Source organism: Hyla sarda, chromosome 2 (assembly GCF_029499605.1).
Source record: "Hyla sarda isolate aHylSar1 chromosome 2, aHylSar1.hap1, whole genome shotgun sequence".
Classification (NCBI taxonomy): Eukaryota; Metazoa; Chordata; class Amphibia; order Anura; family Hylidae; genus Hyla; species Hyla sarda.
Window position 1 is genome coordinate 39,965,125 of NC_079190.1, and position 25,660 is coordinate 39,990,784.

Sequence of the window (25,660 nt, forward strand, 5' to 3'; positions counted from 1 at the left end):
GCAGTGTAAGCCATGTGACCCTGCCCAATGGGAACCCCTAAACCTGTAGTATATAGTGTAGTGGGGGAGGAGTTACCCCAGTTTTAGTCTGAGCTCAAGTGTGATAAAGAAGGGAAGTTGGGCGGAGGAGCTCTGAGGGAAGTCCAAGAACAAATCTCTTCTCAAATCATTTCCAGCCATTCTACAAGTGTTCCCCGGTACAGTGGAAAGTCAAGTCCTGGTGGAGAAAGTAACAGGACCTTGTCAGAACTCTAGTGGCCTGGATAATCTTCAGTCCATATCAAGTCACTATTAATTCAGTGGGTGAAAAGCACCATAAGTCCCAGCAAGGCAACAGGGCTCCCTAAGGGATTACACTGCATCCTCTCCACTCTCCAGCATACTGTGTGTGTGTAATCATCTGCACCCAGCTCAGTAAAAGGCAGTTATGCTTTACCCAACCTCGGTGTGTTTCTTTACTCCCAGGAGAAGATGTCTGGAACCTTAAACCGTGTATGGGCTAACGGTGTCCTGGCATCACGAAGTGATCAGGTATTCCTTGCGCCCCTGTGGCACCACAATAACACAAAAAAGTCCCAGAAAAACTCCATACAAACTTGCCTAACCACCATCTGCAGAAGCCCCAACATGTTTCACTCAATTCTCAGCTTCTTCATGCCTCCTGAGGAAGCTATTGATTATTTATTATTATGTGATGTATGTATTTATTATGTATTTATTATTACCTTCCTCTGCTCTGTTTTCTTGTAGGAACTGATTTTTGTGCCTATTTATGTCTATTAAATGTTTTTATATATGGTTATTTTCACTAAAAATGGAAGCAATTAATTTATATCTGGTGGTAGTGTTATAATTTGGGGTGATTTGTTGTAAGAATGTATATACGATGTCAACCATTCCTGCTGTGACCAGTTCCTGAGGTAGACTGTTTCATAAATTTGCAGTTTTTAAGAAGGAGGCTTCTCGCCCCTGGAGTTTGTCTTTTTTTTTTTTTTTTTCCAAATGGAGTGAATGCACCCTTGTCTTTTTCTCCAGATTGAGGGAGTGCCTCCTTGTCTTTTCAGGGGGTTTTACCTTGAACAGTTTTTTCCCCATATTTTTGTATGGGACATTACTATACTTAACCCCTTAAGGATTTAGGGTTTTTCCGTTTTTGCACTTTCGTTTTTTCCTCCTTACCTTTTAAAAATCATAACCCTTTCAATTTTCCACCTAAAAATCCATATTATGGCTTATTTTTTGCGTCGCCAATTCTACTTTGCAGTGACATTAGTCATTTTACCCAAAAATGCACGGCGAAACGGAAAAAAAAATCATTGTGCGACAAAATCGAAGAAAAAACGCCATTTTTTAACTTTTGGGGGCTTCCGTTTCTACGCAGTGCATATTTTAGTAAAAATTACACCTTATCATTATTCTTTAGGTCCATACGATTAAAATAATACCCTGCTTATATAGGTTTGATTTTGTCGCACTTCTGGAAAAAATCATAACTACATGCAGGAAAATTTATACGTTTAAAAATGTCATCTTCTGACCCCTATAACTTTTTTATTTTTCCACGTACAGGGCGGTATGAGGACTCATTTTTTGCGCCGTGATCTGAAGTTTTTATCGGTATGATTTTTGTTTTGATCAGACTTTTTGATCAATTTTTATTCATTTTTTAATGGTATAAAAAGTGACCAAAATACGCTTTTTTGGACTTTGGAATTTTTTTGCGCGTACGCCATTGACTGTACGCCTTAATTAATGATATATTTTTATAGTTCGGACATTTACACACGCGGCGATACCACATATGTTTATTTATTTATTTTTTTAGACTGTTTTATTTTTTTTATGGGAAAAGGGGGGTGATTCAAACTTTTATTAGGGATGGGGTTAAATAACCTTTATTAACACTTTTTTTTAAACATTTTTTTTGCAGTGTTATAGGTCCCATAGGGACCTATAACACTGCACACACTGATCTTCTACACAGATCACAGGCGTATATTAACACGCCTGTGATCAGTGTTATCGGCGCTTGACTGCTCCTGCCTGGATCTCAGGCACGGAGCAGTCATTCGCCGATCGGACACCGAGGAGGCAGGTAAGGGCCCTCCCGGTGTCCTGCAAGCTGTTCGGGACGCCGCGATTTCACTGCGGCGGTCCCGAACAGCCCGACTGAGCAGCCGGGTCACTTTCACTTTCACTTTAGAAGCGGCGGTCAGCTTTGACCGCCGCTTCTAAAGGGTTAATACCGCACATCGCCGCGATCGGCGATGTGTGGTATTAGCTGCGGGTCCCGGACGTTGATGAGCGCCGGGACCGACGCAATATGATGCGGCCTATAGACCATGCGGCCTATAGGCCATAGCAGTAGGTCCCAGGACTGGAGGAGCGGTGGTCGGAACACCGAAGATGGTGTTCAACTTACCATTAGTCATGAACGACATTGCCCATATTCAAATTTGTGATATTTTGCAAATATATAGATGAATATTCGTCCTATATTGGGATACAATGACATTCAGAGGAATCCCTTCAATGACTGCAGGAATCAATGGGAAAGATTCTTAAAAGTTTCTGAATCTAATCTATTTAGTTCAAGCTGTCATCCTAAACACCATCAGGATCAGAGAGCCCAATATGTCAGTAGGTAAACTATCACTATCGAGGGTATCATTACTATATATGAACAAGATTCCAGTAGATGAATGACACTGAGGATATTGATCCTAAACAATGAGGGTTTACATGATGTACATGTGCACCAGCAGGTTTCTTCTAGATATTTCAAACCAGGAAAGGCTCCTTTAAAGGAGTACTCTGCCCCTAGACATGTTATCCCCTATCCAAAGGATAGGGGATAAGATTTCTTATCGCTGGGGTCCCGCTGCTGGGAACCCCCACAATCTCCCTGCTGCACCCTGTGTTCGTTTAGAGCATCGGGTGAAGTGCCGGAGGCCCGTGATGTCACAGCTACACCCCCTCAATACAAGTCTATGGGAGGGGGCGTGAAGGCCGCCATTCCCCCTCCCATAGACTTGCATTGAGGGGGCGTGGTGTCACAAGCGGGGCGTGACTGTGACATCACGAGCCTCTATCCCGCATTACCAGCCATCCAGCACGGAGGGAACTTCGTTCCATGCACCAAATGTCTGGGCTGTCGCAGTCGAGATCACGAGGGGTCCCCCTGATCAGACATATTATCCCATATCCTTTGGATAGGATATAAGATGTCAAGGGGCGGAGTACCCCTTTAAAGATTAGGTATCTATAAATGGTTTAGCAGTGACTACTGCTCCTACTGCCATCCACTAAATGACAAATTGCATTCATAATATCATCTGTAAATAATAATGTCTTTGCTACATCTTCACTTCTGCAGTTTTGTGCACTGAAGCCTCATGTTGATCCAGACTCTGATCATCGCTTCCACCACCGCGGCATCGTAATTGCTCAGGACACTGTCTTTGACGTCTTTGTTTGTGGTTTCATGTTGTCTACATTTGCATAACCTCCCATTGGTAATGTAGAGCGGTTCCTGTCATATTAAATGTGCATTCCTTCCCCCAGAGATCACCCATATTTTCTGAATTGTTGTTGCTATTAATTATCTTCCCAGACTTACATTAACTTGAGCTAAAAATAGTCGCTCATCCATTAGGAGACACAACTCAATCTTATCTACCACTAATAAAGTCTAATAGACTAAAATAGTGATTAGGAAAAGACATAGTAAACCTTGTAGCCTTCAATAGGGATTATTTAGGATCATCAGTATTCTTGGATAGATATTTGGTTTAAAGAATTGCCTGAAAAAGATTTAAATTGCCCTGGGGATTAGTGATTGATGGCTTATCTACAGGACAGGCCATCAGTCATAACACCCCTGAAAACCCCTTTACCAAAGAAGAATCTGTATACATAGAATAGATGTACCTTACCCACAATTAAAGGGGTACTCCCGTGGAATAAATTTTTTTTTTTTTATCAACTGGTGCCAGAAAGTTAAACAGATTTGTAAATTATTTCTATTAAAAAAATCTTAATCTTTCCAGTACTTTTTATGGTCTGTATACTGCAGAGGAAATGGTTTTCCTTTTGGAACACAGTGCTCTCTGCTGAAATCATGACCACAGTGCTCTCTGCTGACTCCTCCCCTGTACCTCACTATACAGAGGGAGCTTTTGGGGTCTCATTGGCTCACATGGTCACAAGGGGTTTGCCACTCACAATTTTAAAGACACAGTAGTAATACATTAAACTTACATACATGGAATCATAACTAAATTAATATAAAAATAATATATAAATATATTATTTTATATTACACTATACATATCATTTATAGTACAAAGGAACTCCAGTGGGCCCAACACAGCACGGCTGCAGGAAATGATGAGTGACGTTCCTGACGCCGTGCATAGGAGCCACAGGAGATGTCACTCATCACAGCCCACAAGACCCGACGCATTACATGAGCCTGCCGAGCGCGGCCAGGTAAGGAAATTCGAAAAATAGAAAAAGCAGGGGGAGAAGTGTTCAGGCACACAGGAGCCGCTGCTGGTCACTGTTTTAAAGTGGCCGCGGCCGGGCTACTGAGCAGCCTGCAGGGATGTCCCGAATGTGACGGGGCCCCCTGCGGGCACGGGGTCCGGAGCAGGTGCTCCAGAAGCGCCAATGATGATCCGGCCCTGGTGCTGCCAGGCTTCCTGAGTCAGTCCTCAACCACGGGACAGCCACTTGTGCTGGGACACCACATATCTAGCTGTACTGTGCCTTGGTCAGCTGAGGGGGGACTCTGTTGCTGTGGGCTCCACAGGTGACTAAGGGCTCCCAAATTGGAAAAAAAAATGCTGTCTTTTGGAAAGGCTGGGCTAGAGGAGGTTGGACCACAATGCTATAATTGTTCTGACAAAACAAAGCTACAGGCAATCACAGCCATTAGGTAAGCAGTGACCCCACCCAAAATACGTTGGCTTTCATAGATAAGTCTGGCAGGTGACCACAACATGAGAACACACCTAAAAGGGGCATTTTCGTATCAGAAAATTGCATTTCCATAAAACTATTACCCCAAGATATATAAATTACTAATATAGTGCTGTCCTTGCTTCAGCATGTTTTTGCTTGAAATACCCCTGACAGGAAGTTGTGTAGTTCTCTATGTCAGTGGGGTGTTGTCTCAGCTGCTTCCCAGATCCTCCCTCTTAGATCACTGGGGTTATTATTCCTGAACTGACCTCTTAGAAATGGAATTGCAGAGGTCTTTTGTATGTCTCATTCTACTGCATTATTTTGTATGACTGGTGATTTGCTGGCTCAAGCGGCCCTGAAGGTGTCACTAGATAAATATAAGTGATATGATATGATATGTATTGGGGTCTCCTGGCTCTTCCCTAAAGACAGATGATAAGAGGGGTTTTAGTGACTAATTCCCTTCTACTCATTGAAGAAACAATTGTGTCTGATCAAAATGAAGGTGCATATGTATTGTGGAGTTAGGGCTTACTTACTCGAGTAATTCCTCTTGAATTCTCCGCTCCAAATTAATGCACATCCCCTCTGCCCATTGACTTTAATGTTTTTTCCGCTGTCCTGTTCACACTGCGGAAATTCTGCTAGCGAAATTCCGACGCTGAATTCCGTTCCGCTTGAAGAATGAGCATGTTCATTCTTCAAGCAGAATCCGCTAGCAGAAATCAATAAAAGTCAATGGTAAAAAACTCACGTGCAATTTGCGCAGAATTTGCACGGAAATGGCTGAAAAACCCTTCACTTCTTTCTCCCCCATTTCCACGTGCAATTCCGCACGAATTTTGCGCGGAAATAAAATTATTTTTTCCGGCCAAAAATTTTTCGCCGTGAATTACTCTTGATTTACTCAGTGTGAACATAGCCTTAGTAGGAACAGTTTTTGGAAGAGCGTTCAGGTGTATGGCTACATATGTTTGGCCACATAGTGTATGCATGAAGTGCTGTAGTTTTTTTCTTTTCTACAAATCTTGACAATAAGAGAGAAACACTCATCGCGACTCACCTTCTTATGAATTTTTTATTTATTCGGCATACAGACCGGGCAACACAGGCTGGGAGGAAGACGGGAGTGCAGGGGAGTTTTCAGCCTGTTTCGCTTCCAGGTAAGTGTGACATGTACATATATACAGACCAAGGAGCGGGGCTTTTTTGTGAAAAAAAAACTCCAAACACATCAAGTCGAATACACATATCCCAACTAAAAACCCTTAAGGACACAGCAAATTTTCATTTTTTCCTCATTCCCTTCTAAAAATCATAACTCTTTCAATTTTGCACCTACAGACCCATATAAGGTCTTGTTTTTTGCATCACTAATTTTCCTTTGTAATGACATCACTTATTTTGTAATATAATCTGCAGCAGGTATTTTCCCAAGGTATTTACTAAGCTTTCCCTACATTTTGCTTTTTTTTTTTTTACACATGCTCTGATCTATAGGGTTTTCCTCAGCTCAAATCCACCACATTTTCTGTGGAATTCCAAATATGTTGGGATTTTTTTAAAGTGCCGGGGATGCACCCCTTTTGTCGGGGTGGCGCCCACTTCCCCCCGTGACCACGCCCCCTTTTGGGGTTTTTCTTTTTTTGTTTTTTTTTGGGACGCAAATTGTGTCGCATGGAACGTGCGACACAATTTGGGTGCAAAACCCGACAAAAAAAGAGTCGGGATCACGTAAGTAAATAAACCCCATTATCCTTTTTCTGTAGATCCATACAAGGATACCCAATTTATATGGGTTTTAATTTATTTTAATACTTAAAAAAATTATAAACTACATGCACCAAAATTTGTATTTTTTAAATTGGCATCTTCTGACCCCTATAACTTTTTTATTTTTCCGTATATGGGGTTATATGAGGGCTCATTTTTTGCGTCGTTGTCTATAACTTTTATTGTTACTATTTTGTTTTGATGGGACTTTTTGATCGCTTTTTATTAATATTTTAATGGTATATGAAGTGACCAAAAATGCACAATTTTGGAATTTGGTATTTTTTTCAATTGTACACCATCGACCGTGCGGTTTAGCTAACTTTATATTTTAATAGTTTGGACATTTATGCACGTGGTGATACCGCAAATGATTATTTTTATTCTTTATTAAATTATTTTATTTATGAAATGGGAAAAGAGGGGTGATTGAAACTTTTAGAAGAGGCTAATGAAATTTTATAAACTTTTTTGTTTTTTTACACTTTTTTTGTTTGCCTCCATAGGGGGCTACAACATGCAATCTTCTGATTGCATATACTGACAAATCCTACAAAAAATGGTAGACTCAAAATACTGAAAATATTAAATACTTTATTGATGTCACATTTAAACAAAAAACACAATTAAAATCACAGAAGACAGCACAGAACAAAACAACAAAAGTACCTACAGGGTATGACTGGGTATACCGGTTAGAGAGAGCAAACTCTTCTCTCTTGGATTATATGCACGTAGAGTGAAGTATCACATGTAAAAAAAAGACGTAAAATGGAGGGGGATCAAGGCAAAATAAAAAATACTCCTATTTCCAAAAAAGTGACTGCTCAATACATCAATTCTGGGGTCAGTAAATCATGATACAGTGCATAGGGTATATATTGCACAAAAATCAGGACCAGATAATCTACAAAATAGAAAATAATCCTAATACAAAAAATGTCAATGTGCAGCTGTGCAAAAATGCAGGGTATACACCTCAAGTACCAACAGAATTATTGCACAGTAGTATATTGCACCTGGTGGCTTATATTATTGAACAATCCCAGGATCAAGTCTATAGGAGTTTAGCTGCATGGAATGTCCAAGAAATATGTAAACAGCACAAAAAAGTAAGTCCAACTATAATTAACCCCAACCAAAACAAAGGGCAGTCCCTCCAGTCCCCAATCTTTACCTGTAGGTCACACAGAACAACGCCACCCCCTATAGCATAGCATTGATCAGTGTTCTCGGCACTCTGCTGCTCCAGCCTGCTTAGCAGGCATGGAGCAGTAGATCGCCGATCGGACGACAGAGAGGCAGGTGTGGACCCTCTCGTTATCCAGTAAGCTGATCGGGACATCGCGATTTTGTCGCGATAGTCCTGATCAGCTCTGCTGAGCTGCCGGGACAGTTTTAATTTAGTTTTAGACACCGGAATTAACTTTGATCGCGGTGTCTAAGGGTTAATGCTGGGCATCGGCCCAATCTGCAGTGCCCGGCATTAGCCGTGTGTCCTGGCTGCCGGTAGCAACTGGGACCCACAGGGTTTAACCCGTTCTCAGTTGTGAGAATGGTTTAAACCCCATTAACGGGATCAAAGCATACAGGTACGCCCTGCGTGCTTAAGGACTCGGGATTCAGGGCGTACCTCTACACCCTGCATCCTTAACAGGTCAAAAACAACCCCCCATAAAATGAGATTTATAGGAAAGGGGACATGTCATTAGGCTAATTGAGCCCCAGCGGCCCTTATGCATTTACTCTGCTTATCCATGTAACTTCATGTTTGAGGAGTTGGGTGTCATGATCTGCTTCCCTATCACAGCCCTCTATGCATTCCAAGCCTTCACGTTTGCACTATTTCTAGCACTTTGGGTGACAGAGATCACGTGCTTCTGCTCTTTAAAAAAATAAAAATAAAATAAATTAAATAATGTTTTTCCTGCTTTCTGAATTATTAGCCCCTATCCCTATCTTCAAGGAATAAAGATGCTCTTGTATTCTTTTAAAGATTTTTCTTTTAGTTTTCCCTGCATAGTAAATCCCCCGTGGCCATACAAAGCAGTAAACAATATGGGCAAGTAATAAATTGGCGTACTTCTATTTCTTGACCTCCTAACCTAAAATATTTTTTGTTGCCGTATTATATTTACAAAACTAGCAATTTTTACTGGGAAAATTCCATAGGGTGCGGTTCTATTGAGGCATGTAGTTTTTTTTGTGTGTTTTTTGTGTGTGTGTGTGTGCGTGTTTCTTCTCTGTCTACCTTTTATGAACCTGCCCTTTTTTTTTTTTTTTTTTTAGTTTCCTTCCTGCGTTTGTTTCTTACAAGGTCATTGCGTTTTTTCCTTTTTCGAATGCTGTTGTCACCACTTTCAAAGGGTACTGCCTTTCCAATAGCTGTTCTTTCAGTTCTTCCGCTTGTTTTGAAAACATATTATCATCATTATTGATCCTTTTCAAATGCAAGAACTGGCTCTATAAAATACTATTACATACGTGTCTAGGGTGTGAACTGTGGTAGTGTAATATGGAGTTCTTCAATAGTTAGTTGCGAAAACCAGTTGTATTAATGCCACCGCTCTCCACCCAAACCCCCAAAAAGTCCAAACTGTCCTGGCCAAATTGATGAGTAAGCAACATGTTCACACAGGTCTTTCTTTTCCACAACCTCCTTAAAGGGGTACTTCGCCCCTAGACATCTTATCCACTATCTAAAGGATAGTGGATAAGATGTCTGATCGCAGGGGTCCTGCCGCTGGGGATTTCTGCGATCTCCCTGCTGCACCTGGCATCCTTTTAGAGCGTGTAATGCAGTGCCGGAGGCTCCTGACGTCACGTCCACTCCCCGCTCGTGATGTTATGTTCACGCCCCCTCCTATACAACTTGCATTGAGGGGGCGTGGCCATGAATTTATGTGTGGGGTATGGCCATGACGTCACAAGTCTCCGCTCTGCATCAACCATTCATATGACAAAGAGCAGAGTTTGCTCCCTGGATGTCTGGGGTGCCACAGCCGAGATTGCGGGGGTCCCCAGTGGCAGGACCCCCGTGATCAGACATCTTATCCCCATCCTTTGGACAGGGGATAAGATGTCTAGGGGCGGAGTACTCCTTTAACATGTTTTGTAATGGAGGGGTGTAACAGATGCATCATATAACGTACCACAAAGGTTTTTGCAAATTTTGCCCTTAGCAACTCTTCTCTGCTACAAATAAGACTGCAAAATGTTATTCACAAAATAAGCTCCCCTAAGCCTCATGATATATGTAAGTATTCAGAAGACCATATTTTAGAAGAAGGAACAAGCTGAAGCTAAAAAGAGCTATAAATTCAAATGGATACATTGGAGGTTTTTCAATATTATAAATATTTTTGGTAAGCCGGGCTTCCCTTTATTGCAGGTAGCTCGTGATCTTAAGAAGAGTGGACTTGTCTTACTCAAGTGGCAGCACTTATCTGCAGATCTATAGACGTATTCCACAGAAATGCATTGTATTGATTCATACAATCGATAGGAAGGCTCGAGTAGATGAGAAGCACAAGAACTCGACTCCCCAATATGTTCTAGAAGGGTATTTTTATTTAGTTTGTTAAAAACAACTGATAAAACATTAAAGGGTAGCTCCCACCATCCTATTTTTTTTTTTTTGCTAGCCAGTTCCCCCCCCCCCCCCCCGGTTCCGGCACTAGCCCGTTCCCTCCTCCCCCCCCCGCCCACCCCGTTCCCTCATTACACTTGCAGTTACTGCAGAGTCCGGCAGCGGGCGTGCAGGGACAGCGGCGGCAACGATGTGGCGATGTGCGGGAGGAGTGGCCTTCCAGCCAGTGGCTGGGGAGCCAATGCGCTCCCTCCCGCCTGTCTGATTGACAGCCTAACTGAAAAAGGACTGATTGCCACTCCAAAATCAATCCTTTTTCAGTAGCCGGTTTTAAAATGTAAATTAAACCTTTTTAATGAAAAAAAAATAATAATAAAAGTATATTAGAGATATGTTGTAGTACATAAGTACTACAACATATCAAAAAATAAAGTTGGTGACAGTGCCCATTTAACTGTATAATGTCTGCATATAAGACCATGTATAAACATATAGACAATGCATACAAAGCCAACCACCCCCCTTTTTTGCTTGGGACAAGTTAGCAATAGTGGCGTATAGAGCTCCTTGTTACATATCCTTCAGCTCTTCCCGCACAGACGTACAGTGGATATAAAAAGGTCTACACACCGTATTAAAGGGGTACTCCACTGGTGCCAGAAAGTTAAACAGATTTGTAAATTACTTCTATTGGAAAATCTTAATCCTTCCAGTACTTCTTAGCTGCTGAATACTACAGAGGAAATTATTTTCTTTTTGAAACACAGAGCTCTCTGCTGACATCATGATCCTTAGGCACCCCGTGATCTGCACGCAGCACCCCGTTATAATCAGTCCTCGGAGCATGTTCGTTCCGGATCTGATTACTGGCGATCACGGTGGCCGGAGCATTGTGATGTCACGGCCCCGCCCTTGTGTGATGTCACGCTCCGCCCTCCCATAGGCTTGCATTGAGGGGGCGGAGCGGCAGTAATCAGACCCGGAGCGAACATAACGGGGTGCTGCATGCAAGATCACGGGGGTCCCCAGCGGCGGGACCCTCGCGAGCGATCAGGCATCTTATCCCCTATCCTTTGGATAGGGGATAAGACGTCTTAGCGCCGGAGTACCCCTTTAAGCTTTACACTAACTACTTCTCACCAGACTATAGTTTTATCTTTTTGGTGAAAAAATATGAAAAGATTGTTAAAAAAGATAATGGCCCTGATTTACTATGAGTGGAGTGTAGGTTTCTTTGTGGGTTTTAATTCCCTACAATTTATTTTCCACAGTATTTACTAAGGTTTCCCTACATTTTGCACTTTTCCCTACATTTTGCTTTTTTTTTTTTTTTTACACATGTTCTGATCTGTAGGGTTTTCCTCAGCTCAAATCCACCACATTTTCTGTGGAAACCTTGGTAAATATGTTCGGTTTTTGTGAAAATGTCGAGGATGCGCCCCTTTTCCCGATGACCACAGCAAATGGATAGTTTGATGGTTTTTTTCAATTCTGGTGCAAATTCAGGTGCAGAATCTGGCGCACAACCTGACAAAATATGTCGGGTTTACAATAGTAAATAATGGCCAATGACCAGCAGCAAGATGGAAGAATACAATAACTGAAATAATACACACTTGGAAGACCGAGAAAAAATACATTGTGAAGAAAGTGTTTTCCTATGTTCACCAAATGTTTTGACTTGGTGGTCCAAACGTGCACTCTTTCCTTTAATTGGGTACTTTGTTGGAAAACAAATTTTTTTCTTAGCAACTGGTACCAAAAAGTTAAAACAGATTTTGTAAGTTACTTCTATATAAAAATCTTAATCCTTCCAGACAGTACTTATCAGCTGCTGTATGCTCCACAGGACGTTGTATAGTTCAAGAGTTGACTTATGGGCAAGACTGCATGAGTAGACACACCAATCACCTCCCACAACCACAAGGGAGGGACATGCCCCCTTCCCACCACACACCAATCACCTCCCACCACGACTAGGAGGGGCACACCCCGTTCCCCTGAAAGGATTTCTAACACCATGAGCTAATGAAAAGAGGGATTTTTATAATAAATATAGGTGATAGGGGCATAAAAATTACACGTACATGGTCAAGATTAGGTACTGAGTAACATATTAATTTCTTAATTATTTTGTGGGATCTGACAGGTTAACTTTAATTGTTGGTAATGAAGGCAATAGGACATTCATGTTGACATGGGATGAACATGACAACTACATGGATGTTGCAGTTAGACCAGACCAGAATCCATGACCCCTTTCTCTTTGGATTAGGAATGTGTTCCATTCTTTCTATTATTACCTACATTTGCAGTAGTTCTCCTGTTCTTAGTTCTATGTGCTGACATTTATGCTGTGCTGCTTATTATAGCCCCGATCTGATGTGAATGGTTCAGCTGGACACATAGGGTTGATGAGGTCGCCCTAGCACATTCATGTCAGCGTACCGCTACATCGCAGCTCATTATATTAATTGGGTGCATGCGGTGTCCTTCCATATAGCCGGTGTCATCTGACCTATTATTACATTAACATTACATTTCAGACATGCTGCATAAATGACTGCATATGACAGACACTTGTATTCTTTTCGGTGTCTTCTCTATTTTTAATGAAATTTTTTTGTCACTTCCTTGGCTTACAGCACACTGTAATATACTGATGAGCAACTTGTTGTTTGAAAACGCACTATATTTGTAATTGCATTTTTGCATTTTTCCATTTTAGACTCTGTTCAGACCTTGTTTTTTATGCATTATCTGTTTTCTGTGCTTTCCTTTGCAGTTGTGGAAGAGTAAAGCCTTTCACCCATGTGCAAGGCAGGTATGGCTATATAACTCCAGCTCAGTCTGTATGCTGGTTGTTGGTTATTTAGTGTAATACACTTTGTCTGCTTATGCAATAATGCCGTTATGATGTCTGTGCGTTATACTTCTATAAGAAAAAAGAAGGGCTTTGTTCAGCTCACCACTATGGAAAAATAGACGACTGGAGCTCCAAATAAGTTTGGAGAGCAGGGCAGGCAAACAGCGGGCCGGATCCCGGGAATCAACTAGGCAAGAAGGCAGAAGTACAGGGGCCTCCAGCTGCTCCAAGATGAAAAAATTGAGTAGTTTAAAACTTCACATTTATTTCAGCATATTAAAAACAGAGGATATCCATAGTAAATAAAATGGTAGAACAAGATGACCGACGTGTTTCGAGCCGACACTGGCTCTTAGTCGTGGCAGAAAAAATTGTGCCCCTTATATAGTCCAGCTCCCAAATGAGCCCAACGGAAACAAGGGGTGATGAATTCCGGAACAGGAATGACGTGCATGGATCATGCTTCATTCGTTAAAAAAAGCCAGAAAACATGGTCTGGAGGTGTTAGTACAAAAAGGTAAATGGATGTTCAATTATGCATGCGTGGGATGGATGGTACGAGGGTATAAAGGTGCAGTGTGAACTACAGCATAGATCACTTATAACAAAATAAAATAAAAAATCCCACCCAGATCGTAAAGTATAATATAGCTCTGGAGTAATACATATTTAGGGCAACATATATAAATACATATACATACATGAGTAAATAACTAATTTATAGTTTTTAGTCTTTATATATGGCCCTAAAAGAAATGGAGATTTTAGTTGTTTTTTCTTTTTCCTTATTTCATGGTACGATGAAATGGTACCATGAAATAAGGAAAAAGAAAAAACAACTAAAATCTCCATTTCTTTTAGGGCCATATATAAAGACAAAAAACTATAAATTAGTTATTTACTCATGTATGTATATGTATTTATATATGTTGCCCTAAATATGTATTACTCCAGAGCTATATTATACTTTACGATCTGGGATTTTTTATTTTATTTTGTTCTAAGTGATCTATGCTGTAGTTCACACTGCACCTTTATACCCTTGTACCATCCATCCCACGCATGCATAATTGAACACCCATTTACCTTTTTGTACTAACACCTCCAGACCATGTTTTCTGGCTTTTTTTAACGAATGAAGCATGATCCATGCACGTCATTCCTGTTCCGGAATTCATCACCCCTCGCTTCCGTTGGGCTCATTTGGGAGCTGGACTATATAAGGGGCACATGCCCGCAATTCTTTGTGCCACGACTAAGAGCCAGTGTCGGCTCGAAACGCGTCAGTCATTTTGTTCTACCATGTTATTTACCATGGATATCCTGTTTTTAATATGCTGAAATAAATGTGAAATTTTAAACTACTCAATTTCCTCATCTTGGAGCAGCTGGAGGCCCCTGCACTTCTGCCTTCTTGCCTAGTTATACTTCTATGTCTGCTTGAGCATTTATTTTGTATTTATCTTGTTACCTGATCTGAGTTTTTAGTCATGATTAATTAATCTTGTTTAGTAGATTTAAGTCTGTGTTACATTAGTCGTTTTTTAGGATTGTATGTCCGTTCTGCTATGTTGCTGTTCACACAGTTTTCTTGTATCTGTTTTCTGAGTTTTTGTAACAAGATATCCCTATGACCTTTTAATGGGACTCTGGGGAATTGAGTTTTAGTACAAGATATGTCCGTGCTCCATGGTGGACTCTGGGAGATTGAGTTCTAGTATCAAGACATTCCTGTGTTTTCTGGAGGTTTTCTGGGGGATTGAGTTTTTATTCCTGATTGTTCCTGTAGTCTATGCTGACTCCATTTTCCAGTCTTGTGTTCTGGACCTAATCTGTTTGTTATTATAGTGACAGCACAATTGAGTTCCTAGATATAAAGTTTGACAATGGATAGCTCATACAATCAGAGCTCCATAAGACTCCACTAGACAATCTGAGTAATACATGTGTGTAGGGAAAACATATGCTGACCGCATGCCAACTAAACAGTTCTGTGTAGGTGAGTATAAATTTGAAACATGACTCACGGTTTCTTTGGAAAATTCTTTCGGATTAATTTCCTTATTTCTTTTTTCATATTGCACATCGGTTTGTCTCACAAGACTTTATAACAGCATTTTAGCAGTAGAAATTAGCAGCATAAACCATAGTTTCACCAGTCATGGCACAACGTTTCAGGGGTGGACCCCCATATTCATGCGCATTGACAGCTGGGAACATGAACATCTAAGTAAGACTTCCACACTTGCGTGTAATCAGTAAAACTTTACAGAGCATTAAAAGCACATTTCTTTTAGAAATTTTTTCACAACCAATAAAACGCAAAATGGAACTTACAAGAATACATTAAAGCTACATTGTTCATTCAAACCTTTTGGTATTGATGTTTCGAGTTCTGTAATACAAAACGTCTCGCGTTGAAGCAGGCGTTTCCGATTCAGATTTTCATTTGTGTGAACAGTAACCTGTTCTACATCTTGCCACCGTAACTCAGAAATTTGATGACCCTGTTGTTTAAAATGTTGCGCGACCATGGTTTCACCATATTTGTGAGATATTATATCAGTCTCCTCCTGTTCGTTTCTTAAGGCTTTTCTAATAGCAGCTCTATGTGCTGAATACTACAGAGGGAATTCTTTTCTCTTTGGAACACAGTGCTCTCTGCTGAAATCACAAGCAAAGTGCTCCCTGCTGACATCTCTGTCCATTTTAGGAAATGTCCAGAGCAGCATATATTTGCTATGGGGATTTTCTGCTACTCTGGAAAGTTCTTAAAATGGACAGAGATGTCAGCAGAGAGAACTGTGCTCGTGATACAGCAGAGTGTTCTGTGTTCCAAAAAGAAAATAATTTCCTCTCTAGTATTCAGCAGCTAATAAGTACTGGAAGGATTAAGATTTTTTAATAGAAGTAAATTACAAATCTAATAGAGAGGGACTCGGCACCACCTAGACTAGCACTAGGATGAAGCGATCTATTCGGATATAGCAGGCTTTCAGTGTCTTCCCTTGCAACAGCTGGAGGGACTTCAGTGGTGCTCAACGTATAAGACAAGTCCATACAAAATGCAAGCAATAGAAGAAGGCAGAAACGGAGCAACTCACCACACCGACCCAGGTATTCTATGCAAGTGGTTCTTTATTCCAAAGCTTCAACCATGCAAGACAAGCAGGGGAGAGTGAGGATGGGACGCGGGGGTATCCACTTGGTGATGGGACCGTTTGGCGCCTGAGCGCTTTGTCAGACCAGGATAGTGAGGTCACAGGAAGGGGAGTGCTTTAAAACAAGTAAATCCTGATGACGCTGCAGGTGAACTGCAGGTCATTGATTCTTAACTTAGATACAAAAATGTATAGTAAAACATGTTATACAAACATTAAAAGCAACTTCCTATTATGCGAACTAACAGTATTATGTAGTTAGCTACTATAAGAGTGCACCATATTCCTGTTTTTCATTGAAGGGGTACTTCGGTGAAAACCTTTTTTCTTTTAAATCAACTGGTGCCAGAAAGTTAAACAGATTTGTAAATTACTTCTATTAAAAAATCTTAATCCTTCCAGTACTTATTAGCTGCTGAATACTACAGAGGAAATTCTTTTCTTTTTGGAATTCTCTCTGATGACATCACGAGCACAGTGCTCTTTGCTGATGTCATTATAATAATAATAACAACTCTTTATTTATTGTTGTTCTTAATGGGATTTGAACCCAAGGCCCCAGCACTGCAAGGCAGCATTGCTAACCACTGAGCCACCATGCTGCCCTTAGCATACATCTGCTATGCACAGTTGCTAAAATGGACAGAGATGTCATCAGAGAGCACTGTGCTCATGATGTCATCAGTGTTCCAAAAAGAAAGGAATTTCCTCTGTAGCATTCAGCAGCTAATAAGTACTGGAAGGATTAAGATTTTTTAATAGAAGTAATTTACAAATATGTTTAACTTTCTGGCACCAGTTGATTTAAAAGAAAGAAGGTTTTCACCGGCGTACCCCTTTAAGTCCTAGGGGACCAGTGGCATCCGTCCGGATGATCCACCTCTCTTCACTTCTTAGGAGTTGTTGGTGTCTGTTCACACCTCTAGGGGCGTTTTCTACACGTTCTATTCCGGCAAATTTAATATCATCAGGGTTATTGTTATGGTGTGAGCGCATGTGGGCGATAAGACAGGGAGCCGCTACTCCAGTAGTTAATAATTTTAGGTGTTCCCTTACTCTATGATAGAGGGGTCGAATAGTCTTTCCCAAGTAATATCGCCCACATGCGCAAACCAGACATGAATGTGACTTTTACGTCCACTTTTGGTAATAAGTCCCTTGAATTTCTGGATGTGCACATAGACACTATCGACGATTGTATCGTCACGTCGGGATTTAGAAAATCCACATCCAGAGATTCAATACTACACTACACCTCTTCCCATCCCACACACACAAAAAATGGGATCCCGAAAAGTCAGTTCATCAGACTGAAAATAATTAATAATAACCCTGATAAATATAAGGTACAAGCGGACACCCTACAGGACAGGCTGAAAAAGAGGGGATATCCAGATAAAGTACTTAAAGATGCTAGAAGCACCGTGGACCAAATCCCAAGACATCCTTTACTGAAATCACAAAAAAATAAAAATAACAATAATAGGTTTACTTTTACCTTCAAAAATACTAACATGAATGAAATAATTAAGAAATCAATCCGAAAACATTGGTTTATGTTACAACAAGACAAAGACCTCAAGTCTCTGACAGAATTGAATCCCATAGTAACACATAGAAGAAATGTAACTATTCAAGATTTTTATAACAAAAAGAAAAGGCTTAAAAAACCCAATACTAATTGGTTAACAGATTCTGGCCCTGTAGGCAATTTGGCTTGCGGTTCCTGCAAACAATGTAAAAATTATTTAAAAGGTAACACAGTCAAGTTAGGTTGGCATGACATTAAGTTGAAACAATTTTTCACCTGCAGGACAAATTACGTGGTCTATTGCCTGGTTTGCGCATGTGGGCGATATTACGTGGGAAAGATTATTCAACCCCTCTATCATAGAGTAAGGGAACACCTAAAATCATTAACTATTGGAGAAGGGTCCCCAGCGGCGTGACCCCCGCGATCAGACATCTTATGCCCTATCCTTTGGATAGGGGTAAAGATGTCTAAGAGTGGAGTACCCTTTTAAGGACCAGAGCGTTTTTTGCATGTCTGACCACTGTCAATTTAAGCATTAACTCTGGGATGCTTTTAATTTTCATTCTGATTCCGAGTTGGTTTTTTCGTGACATATTCTACTTTATGATAGTGGTAAATTTTTGTTGATACTTGCATCATTTCTTGGTGAAAAATTCCAAAATTTGATAAAAATTTTTTAAATTTAACTTTTTTCTAATTTTCTAACTAATCAGAGGGCTTCAAAGTTCAGCAGCAGTTTTCCAAGTTTTCACAACATTTTCTAAATCAGAATTTTTCAGGGACCAGTTCAGTTTTGAAGTGGATTTGAAGGGCCTTCATATTAGAAATACCCCACAAATGACCCCATTATAAAAACTGCACCCCTCAAAGTATTCAAAATGACATTCAGTAAGTGTGTTAACCCTTTAGGTGTTTCACAGGAATAGCAGCAGGTGAAGGAGAAAATTAAAAATCTTCATTTTTTACACTCGCATGTTCTTGTAGACCCAGTTTTTGAATTTTTACAAAGAGTAATATGATACAAGAAAGAAAACGGTGCGCACCTCGTGCAGGTAAACCAGGTAACTTCGTGTATAGATAGTTAGATAAATGGGCCAGCAGGATGGTCCCTTACCTTACGGTGTTATGCTCAGAGCATAACACCTACAGTCGCTTTGAGATTAAAGAGGGGTCGCAGCATCCAGGTTCCTCTGGACTCTGAGTGGTGGAGTCCAGTGCATCAATAGAGGAGTGGAGCGGATGATCCGATCACGAAAAAAATTGGAACATCTGAAGGAGCGCAGACCTCTGATGGCTGAGTTAAAAATGATTTATTGTAAAAGATGCAACGCAACATAAAAACAGCGTTTCCAGCCCGTACCGGGCTCTTCTTCAGGCAGTATTACTGCCTGAAGAAGAGCGCGGTACGGGCTGAAAACGCTGTTTTTATGTTGCGTTGCATCTTTTACAATAAATCATTTTTAACTCAGCCGTTAGAGGTCTGCGCTCCTTCAGATGTTCCAATTTTTTTCGTGATCGGATCATCCGCTCCACTCCTCTATACAAGGAGTAATATGAGATAAAGCCCCCAAAAATGTGTAAACCAATTTCCCTCAAGTAAGGAAATACCTCATATGTGTATTTCAAGTGTAGAGGGCAGTAGAGGGCTCAGAAGGGATGGAGCAACAATGGGATTTTGGAGAGTGAATTTGGCTGAAATGGTTTTTGGGGGGCATGTCGCATATAGGAAGCCCCTATTGTGCCAGAACAGCAGAACCCCCCCCCCCCCCCCACATGGCATACCATTTTGGAAACTACACCCCTCAAGGGACGTAACAAGGGGTCCAGTGAGCCTTAACCCCTTAAGGACCAAGCCCATTTTGGCCTTAAGGACCAGACCAATTTTATTTTTGCATTTTCGTTTTTTCCTCCTTGCCTTCTAAAAATCATAACTCTCTTATATTTCCATCCACAGACCCATATGAGGGCTTGTTTTTTGCATCACCAATTGTACTTTGTAATGACATAACTTATTTTACCATAAAATGTATGGCGCAACCAAACAAATATTATTTATGTGGGAAAATTGAAAAGAAAACCGCAATTTAGCAAATTTTGGAAGGTTTTGTTTTCCCGCTGTACACTTTCTGGTAAAAATGACATGTTTTCTTTATTTTGTGGGTCAATACGATTAAAATGATACCCACAAAATTAGTATTTTTGAAATTGCCTTATTTTGACCACCTATAACTTTAAAATTTTTCCGTATATGTGGCGATATGAGGGCTCATTTTTGCACCATGATCTGTAGTTTTTATCAGTACCACTTTTGCTTAGGTTTTACTTTTTATTCATTTTTTATAAAATTTTTTTTTATAAAATGTGACAAAAAAGCAGCAATTTTGGACTTTTTTAAAAAATGTTTACGTTTACACCGTTCACCGTACAGGATAATTAACAATATATTTTAATAGTTCATACTTTTACGCACGCGGCGATACCAAATATGTGTATTAATAATTTTTTTAACGTTTTTTTGGGGGTAAAATGGGGAAAACTGACATTTTACTTTTTATTGGGGGAGGGGATTTTTCTAATTTTTTTACTTTTTTATTTTACATTTTTTACTTTTTTTTTTTTTTTTTTACACGTTTTATGTCCCCATAGGGGACTATTCATTGCAATCAGTTAATTGCTAATACTGTGCAGTGCTATGTATAGGACACAGCACTGCTCAGTATTATCGGTGATCTTCTGCTCTGGTCTGCTCGATCTCAGACCAGAGCAGAAGACCCCGGGAGACAGCCGGAGCAAGGTGAGGGGACCTCCGGCCGCCATGCTGGATAATCAGATCCCTGCGGCAGCGCTGCGGGCGATCCGATCGTCCATTCAAACTACCGCAATGCCGCAGATGCCGTGATCTGTATTGATCACAGCATCGGAGGGGTTAATGGTGGACATCCACAAAATCACCATGAGCGCTAATGGCGGCGCCCCATTAGGGAGATCGAGGGGGTCCCAGCGGTCGGACCCCCGCAATCAAAAACTTATCCCCTATCCTGTGGATAGGGGATAAGTGTCATACCGCTGCAGTTGTCCTTTAACACCCCACAGGTGTTTGATGACTTTTCGTTAAAGTCAGATGTGTAAATGAAAAAAATATATTTTTTCACTAAAGTGCAGTATTTTGCCAAATTTACTATTTTTACAAAGGGTAATAGCAGAAAATGCCCCCCCAAAATTTGTAACCCCATCTCTTCTGAGTATGGAAATACCCCCTGTTAGGATGTAAAATGCTCTGCGGGCGAACTACAATGCTCAGAAGAGAAGGAGTCACATTTGGCTTTTGGAAAGCACATTTTGCTAAAATGGTTTTTGGGGAGCATGTCACATTTAGGAAGCCCCTGTGGTGCCAGAACAGCAAAAAAAAAGAAAAAAAAAACAAATGACATAATATTTTGGAAACTACACCCCTCATGGAACATAACAAGGGGTAGAGTGAGTCTTAACACCTCACAGGTGTTTGACGACTTTTTGTTAAAGTTGGATGTGTAAATGAAAAAATATTTTTTTTACTAAAATGCTGGTTTTTCCCCAAATTTTATATTTTTACAAGGGGTAATAGAAGAAAATGACCCCCCAAATTTGTAACCCCACTTTCTTCTGAGTATGGAAATACCCCATGAGTGGACGTCAAGTTCTCTGCTGGCACACTACAATGCTCAGAAGAGGAGGAGCGCCATTGAGCTTTTGGAGAGAGAATTTATTTGGAATGGAAGTCAGGGGCCATGTGCGTTTACAAAATCCCGTGGTGCCAGAACAGTGGACCCCCCCCCCCACATGTGACCCCATTTTGGAAACTACACCCCTCACAGAATTTAATAAGGGGTGCAGTGCATATTTACACCCCACTGGCATTTGACAGATCTTTGGAACAGTGGGCTGTGCAAATCAAAACTAAAATTTTTTATTTTCACGGACCACTGTTCCAAAAATCTGTCAGACACCTGTAAATACTCACTGTACTTCTTATTACATTAAGTGAGGGGTGTAGTTTTCAAAATGGGGTCACATGTAGGGGGGTCCATTGTTCTGGCACTATGGGGGCTTTGTAAACGTGGCCTTCATAAGCTCAAATGGCGCTCCTTCTCTTCTGAGCATTGTAGTTCGCCCGCAGAGCACTTTACATCCACATATGGGGTATGTTCTTACTCGGAAGAAATGGGGTTACAAATTATGGGGGGCTTTTTTCCTATTATCTCTTATGAAAATGAAAAATTTAGGGTAACACCAGCATTTTAGTTTAAAAATATTTTATTCTTTCATTTCATTTATTCTTTCAGCTTGCTCTTCTGAGTGTTGCTGTGTAAGAGGGGGCGTGAAAGAGGAGTTACAAAAACTGTGATTATCTGTTGTGCGGAGTGAATCTGTGGAGTGGGTGTGACTGCCTATAGTCCACATTCATATTTTGGGTAAGTCTTTCTCTCTTGCACATAGCAGGATAACTGTTAGAGTTTAAACACCCTTTTTCATTTTTTATTTTTTTTTCTCTGTTCCACCTCTAGGGGGAGGAGGAGTAGATTGGGCACAGGTGTATAAATCTTAGCTTGGGACTCTTATTGAGAGCTTGCTCTTCTGAGTGTTGCTGTGTAAGAGGGGGCGTTAAAGAGGAATTACAAAAACAAGAGTTTGAAAGCAGGAGGTTGAGATCGCTGTGAGTGTTAATTTCTGAACCCACAAGGTCTACAAAAAATTTGAAGTGTAATTTTGACTGTCTGTTTTTGCCTATACATTTGTGAAATCCCCATAACTAGATGGCCTCCATGTTGGAAAATGCAGTCCAATGTACATCCTGTTCAATGTATGCAATCCTTGAACAACAGCTTGAGGGTGCATATTGTTGTGCGAGATGTGTGCTAGTTGTCCGTTTGGAAGCCCAGATCCTGCGTCTAGAGGGGCGACTGGCAACAATGAGAAGCATTAACAACATGGAGAGGAGTCTCCTGCTCACTGAGCAGGCACTCTCGGGAGTAGAGGTGGGGGAGGACAGTGGGACGGAGTTGCAAGACAGTAAGGCAGTTAGCTGGGTTACAGTTAGAAAGCGGGGTAGGGGAAAAAGTGTCAGGGAGGCTAGTCCTGAACTGGCACACCCCAACAAGTGTGCCCGCTTGGCAGATGAGGGGGATGCCATTACAGAGCTAGCAGAACTGCAACAGGATACAGCCTCTGACCACCAGAGGGGTGTCTGCTCCAGTAAGGAGGGAGGGAGGAGTACAGGGCAGGCCAGACAGGTACTAGTGGTGGGGGACTCAATTATTTGGGGGACAGACAGGGCGATCTGTCACAAAGACCGGGATCGCCGAACAGTGTGTTGTCTGCCTGGCGCACGAGTTAGGCACATCGCGGATCGGGTTGACAGGTTGCTGGGCGGGGCTGGAGAGGACCCAGCAGTCATGGTACATATTGGCACCAATGACAAAGTAAGAGGTAGGGGGAGTGTCCTTAAAAATGATTTCAGGGACTTAGGCCGCAAGCTTAAGGCAAGGACCTCCAAGGTAGTATTTTCTGAAATACTACCAGTACCACGAGCCGCACCAGAGAGGCAGCGGGAGATCAGGGAGATAAACAAGTGGCTCAGAAGCTGGTGTAGGAAGGAAGGGTTTGGGTTCATGGAGAACTGGGCTGACTTCGCTGTCGGTTACCGGCTCTACCGTAGGGACGGGCTACACCTCAATGGGGAGGGTGCAGCTGTGCTTGGGGAGAAGATGGCTAGAAGGGTGGAGGAGTGTTTAAACTAGGGACTTGGGGGGAGGGAACCTACAGCAAAGAGGGGGAAGATAGTGTAGACAGAGAGGTGGGAATTATAAATGTACCTGGGGGTGGAGCAGAGGGAGGGGTTAGAATAGTTAATAGGAATAGGCTTCATAGGAAAATAAAACTTACACCCTTGAATCCCATTAACCCAAATAACATAAAGGATGGAAATGTAAAGTGTATGTTCACAAATGCCAGAAGCCTAGCAAATAAAATTGGGGAGCTTGAGGCCTTGATACTGGAGGAACATATTGATATAGTTGGGGTCACTGAGACATGGCTGGACTCCTCGCATGACTGGGCTGTCAATCTGCAGGGGTTTACATTTTTTCGCAAAGATAGAATGAACAGAAAAGGTGGTGGAGTCTGTCTGTATGTAAGAAGTGGTATGAAAGTCAATGTGAACGATACCATAGTGTGTGATGATTCTGAGGAGGTGGAATCACTGTGGGTAGAATTACAAAAGGAGGGAAATATTGAAAAAATAATACTTGGTGTAATCTACAGACCCCCTAATATCACTGAAGAGATAGAAGGTCGGCTGCATAAACAAATAGAGAGGGCCGCCCGGGCAGATACAGTGGTAATAATGGGAGATTTTAACTATCCAGATATAGATTGGGGTCCGGGGTTGGCTAAAACTACAAAGGGGCGACAATTCCTAAATTTATTGCAGGATAATTTTATGGGCCAGTTTGTGGAGGACCCAACAAGAAGTGATGCCTTGTTGGATCTGATCATTTCCAACAACGCAGAGCTGGTTGGTAATGTAACTGTGCGGGAAAACCTTGGTAATAGCGACCACAATATAGTTACTTTTGACTTAAAATGTAGAAAACAAAGACAGACGGGGAAGGCAAAAACATATAACTTTAAAAAGGCAAATTTCCCTGGGCTGAGAGCTGCACTACAGGACATAGACTGGGGGGAGGTGTTCTCAAATACTGATACAGAAGGTAAATGGGACATCTTTAAATCAACTGTAAGTAACTATACAGCTAAATATATACCAAAGGGGAACAAATATAAACGATTAAAACTAAATCCTACATGGCTGACAAATGATGTTAAAAGAGCAATAAACAACAAAAAAATAGCCTTTTCAAAAAATTCAAATCTGATGGGTCAGCTATAACATTTAAACAGTACAAGGAGCTTAATAAAATCTGTAAAAATATAATAAAAACAGCAAAAATTCTAAATGAGAGACAGGTGGCCAAAGAAAGCAAAACTAATCCTAAATATTTTTTTAGATATATAAATGCATAAAAAACAAGGACAGAGCATGTAGGACTCCTTAATAATGATAATGGGGAGGTTGTCACAGGCGATCAAGAGAAGGCGGAGCTACTGAATGGGTTCTTTAGTTCTGTATATACAAGGGAAGAAGGAGCTGACATTGGCCAGGTCAGTGCTGGTAACACATCATATAATGTACTGAACTGGCTTAATGTAGAGATGGTACAAGGTAAGTTAAGTAATATAAATGTAAGCAAATCTCCAGGGCCAGATGGATTGCACCCAAGAGTTCTTAGAGAGGTAAATTCAGTAATATCTGTACCCCTGTTCATGATATTTAGAGATTCTCTGGTGTCTGGTATTGTGCCAAGGGACTGGCGCAAGGCGAATGTGGTACCAATCTTCAAGAAGGGCACAAGGTCTTCCCCAGGAAACTATAGACCGGTAAGTTTAACGTGCATTGTGGGTAAATTGTTTGAAGGACTTATAAGGGATTACATACAGGAATACATAGGGGATAATTGTATTATAAGTGATAGCCAGCATGGGTTTACTAAGGATAGAAGTTGTCAAACCAATCTAATTTGCTTTTATGAAGAGGTGAGTAGAAGCCTTGACAGAGGAATGGCTGTGGATATAGTGTTTCTGGATTTTGCTAAAGCGTTTGATACTGTCCCTCATAGACGTCTGACAGGTAAGTTAAGGTCTTTGGGTTTGGAAATTTTAGTTTGTAACTG

The 25,660-nt window shown here is 41.1% G+C and overlaps 1 long non-coding RNA gene across 1 annotated transcript in view; it reads left to right on the forward strand.

Annotated features, from left to right (window-relative positions):
• Nucleotides 1-579: 579 nt before the first annotated feature.
• Nucleotides 580-25,660, forward strand: part of LOC130358400 (uncharacterized) — a 136,080-nt gene continuing 110,999 nt past the window's right edge. The window contains exons 1-2 of the long non-coding RNA XR_008889508.1: nt 580-696; nt 6,066-6,131. This is a non-coding gene — a long non-coding RNA (uncharacterized LOC130358400). The remainder of the gene's footprint in view (nt 697-6,065; nt 6,132-25,660) is intronic.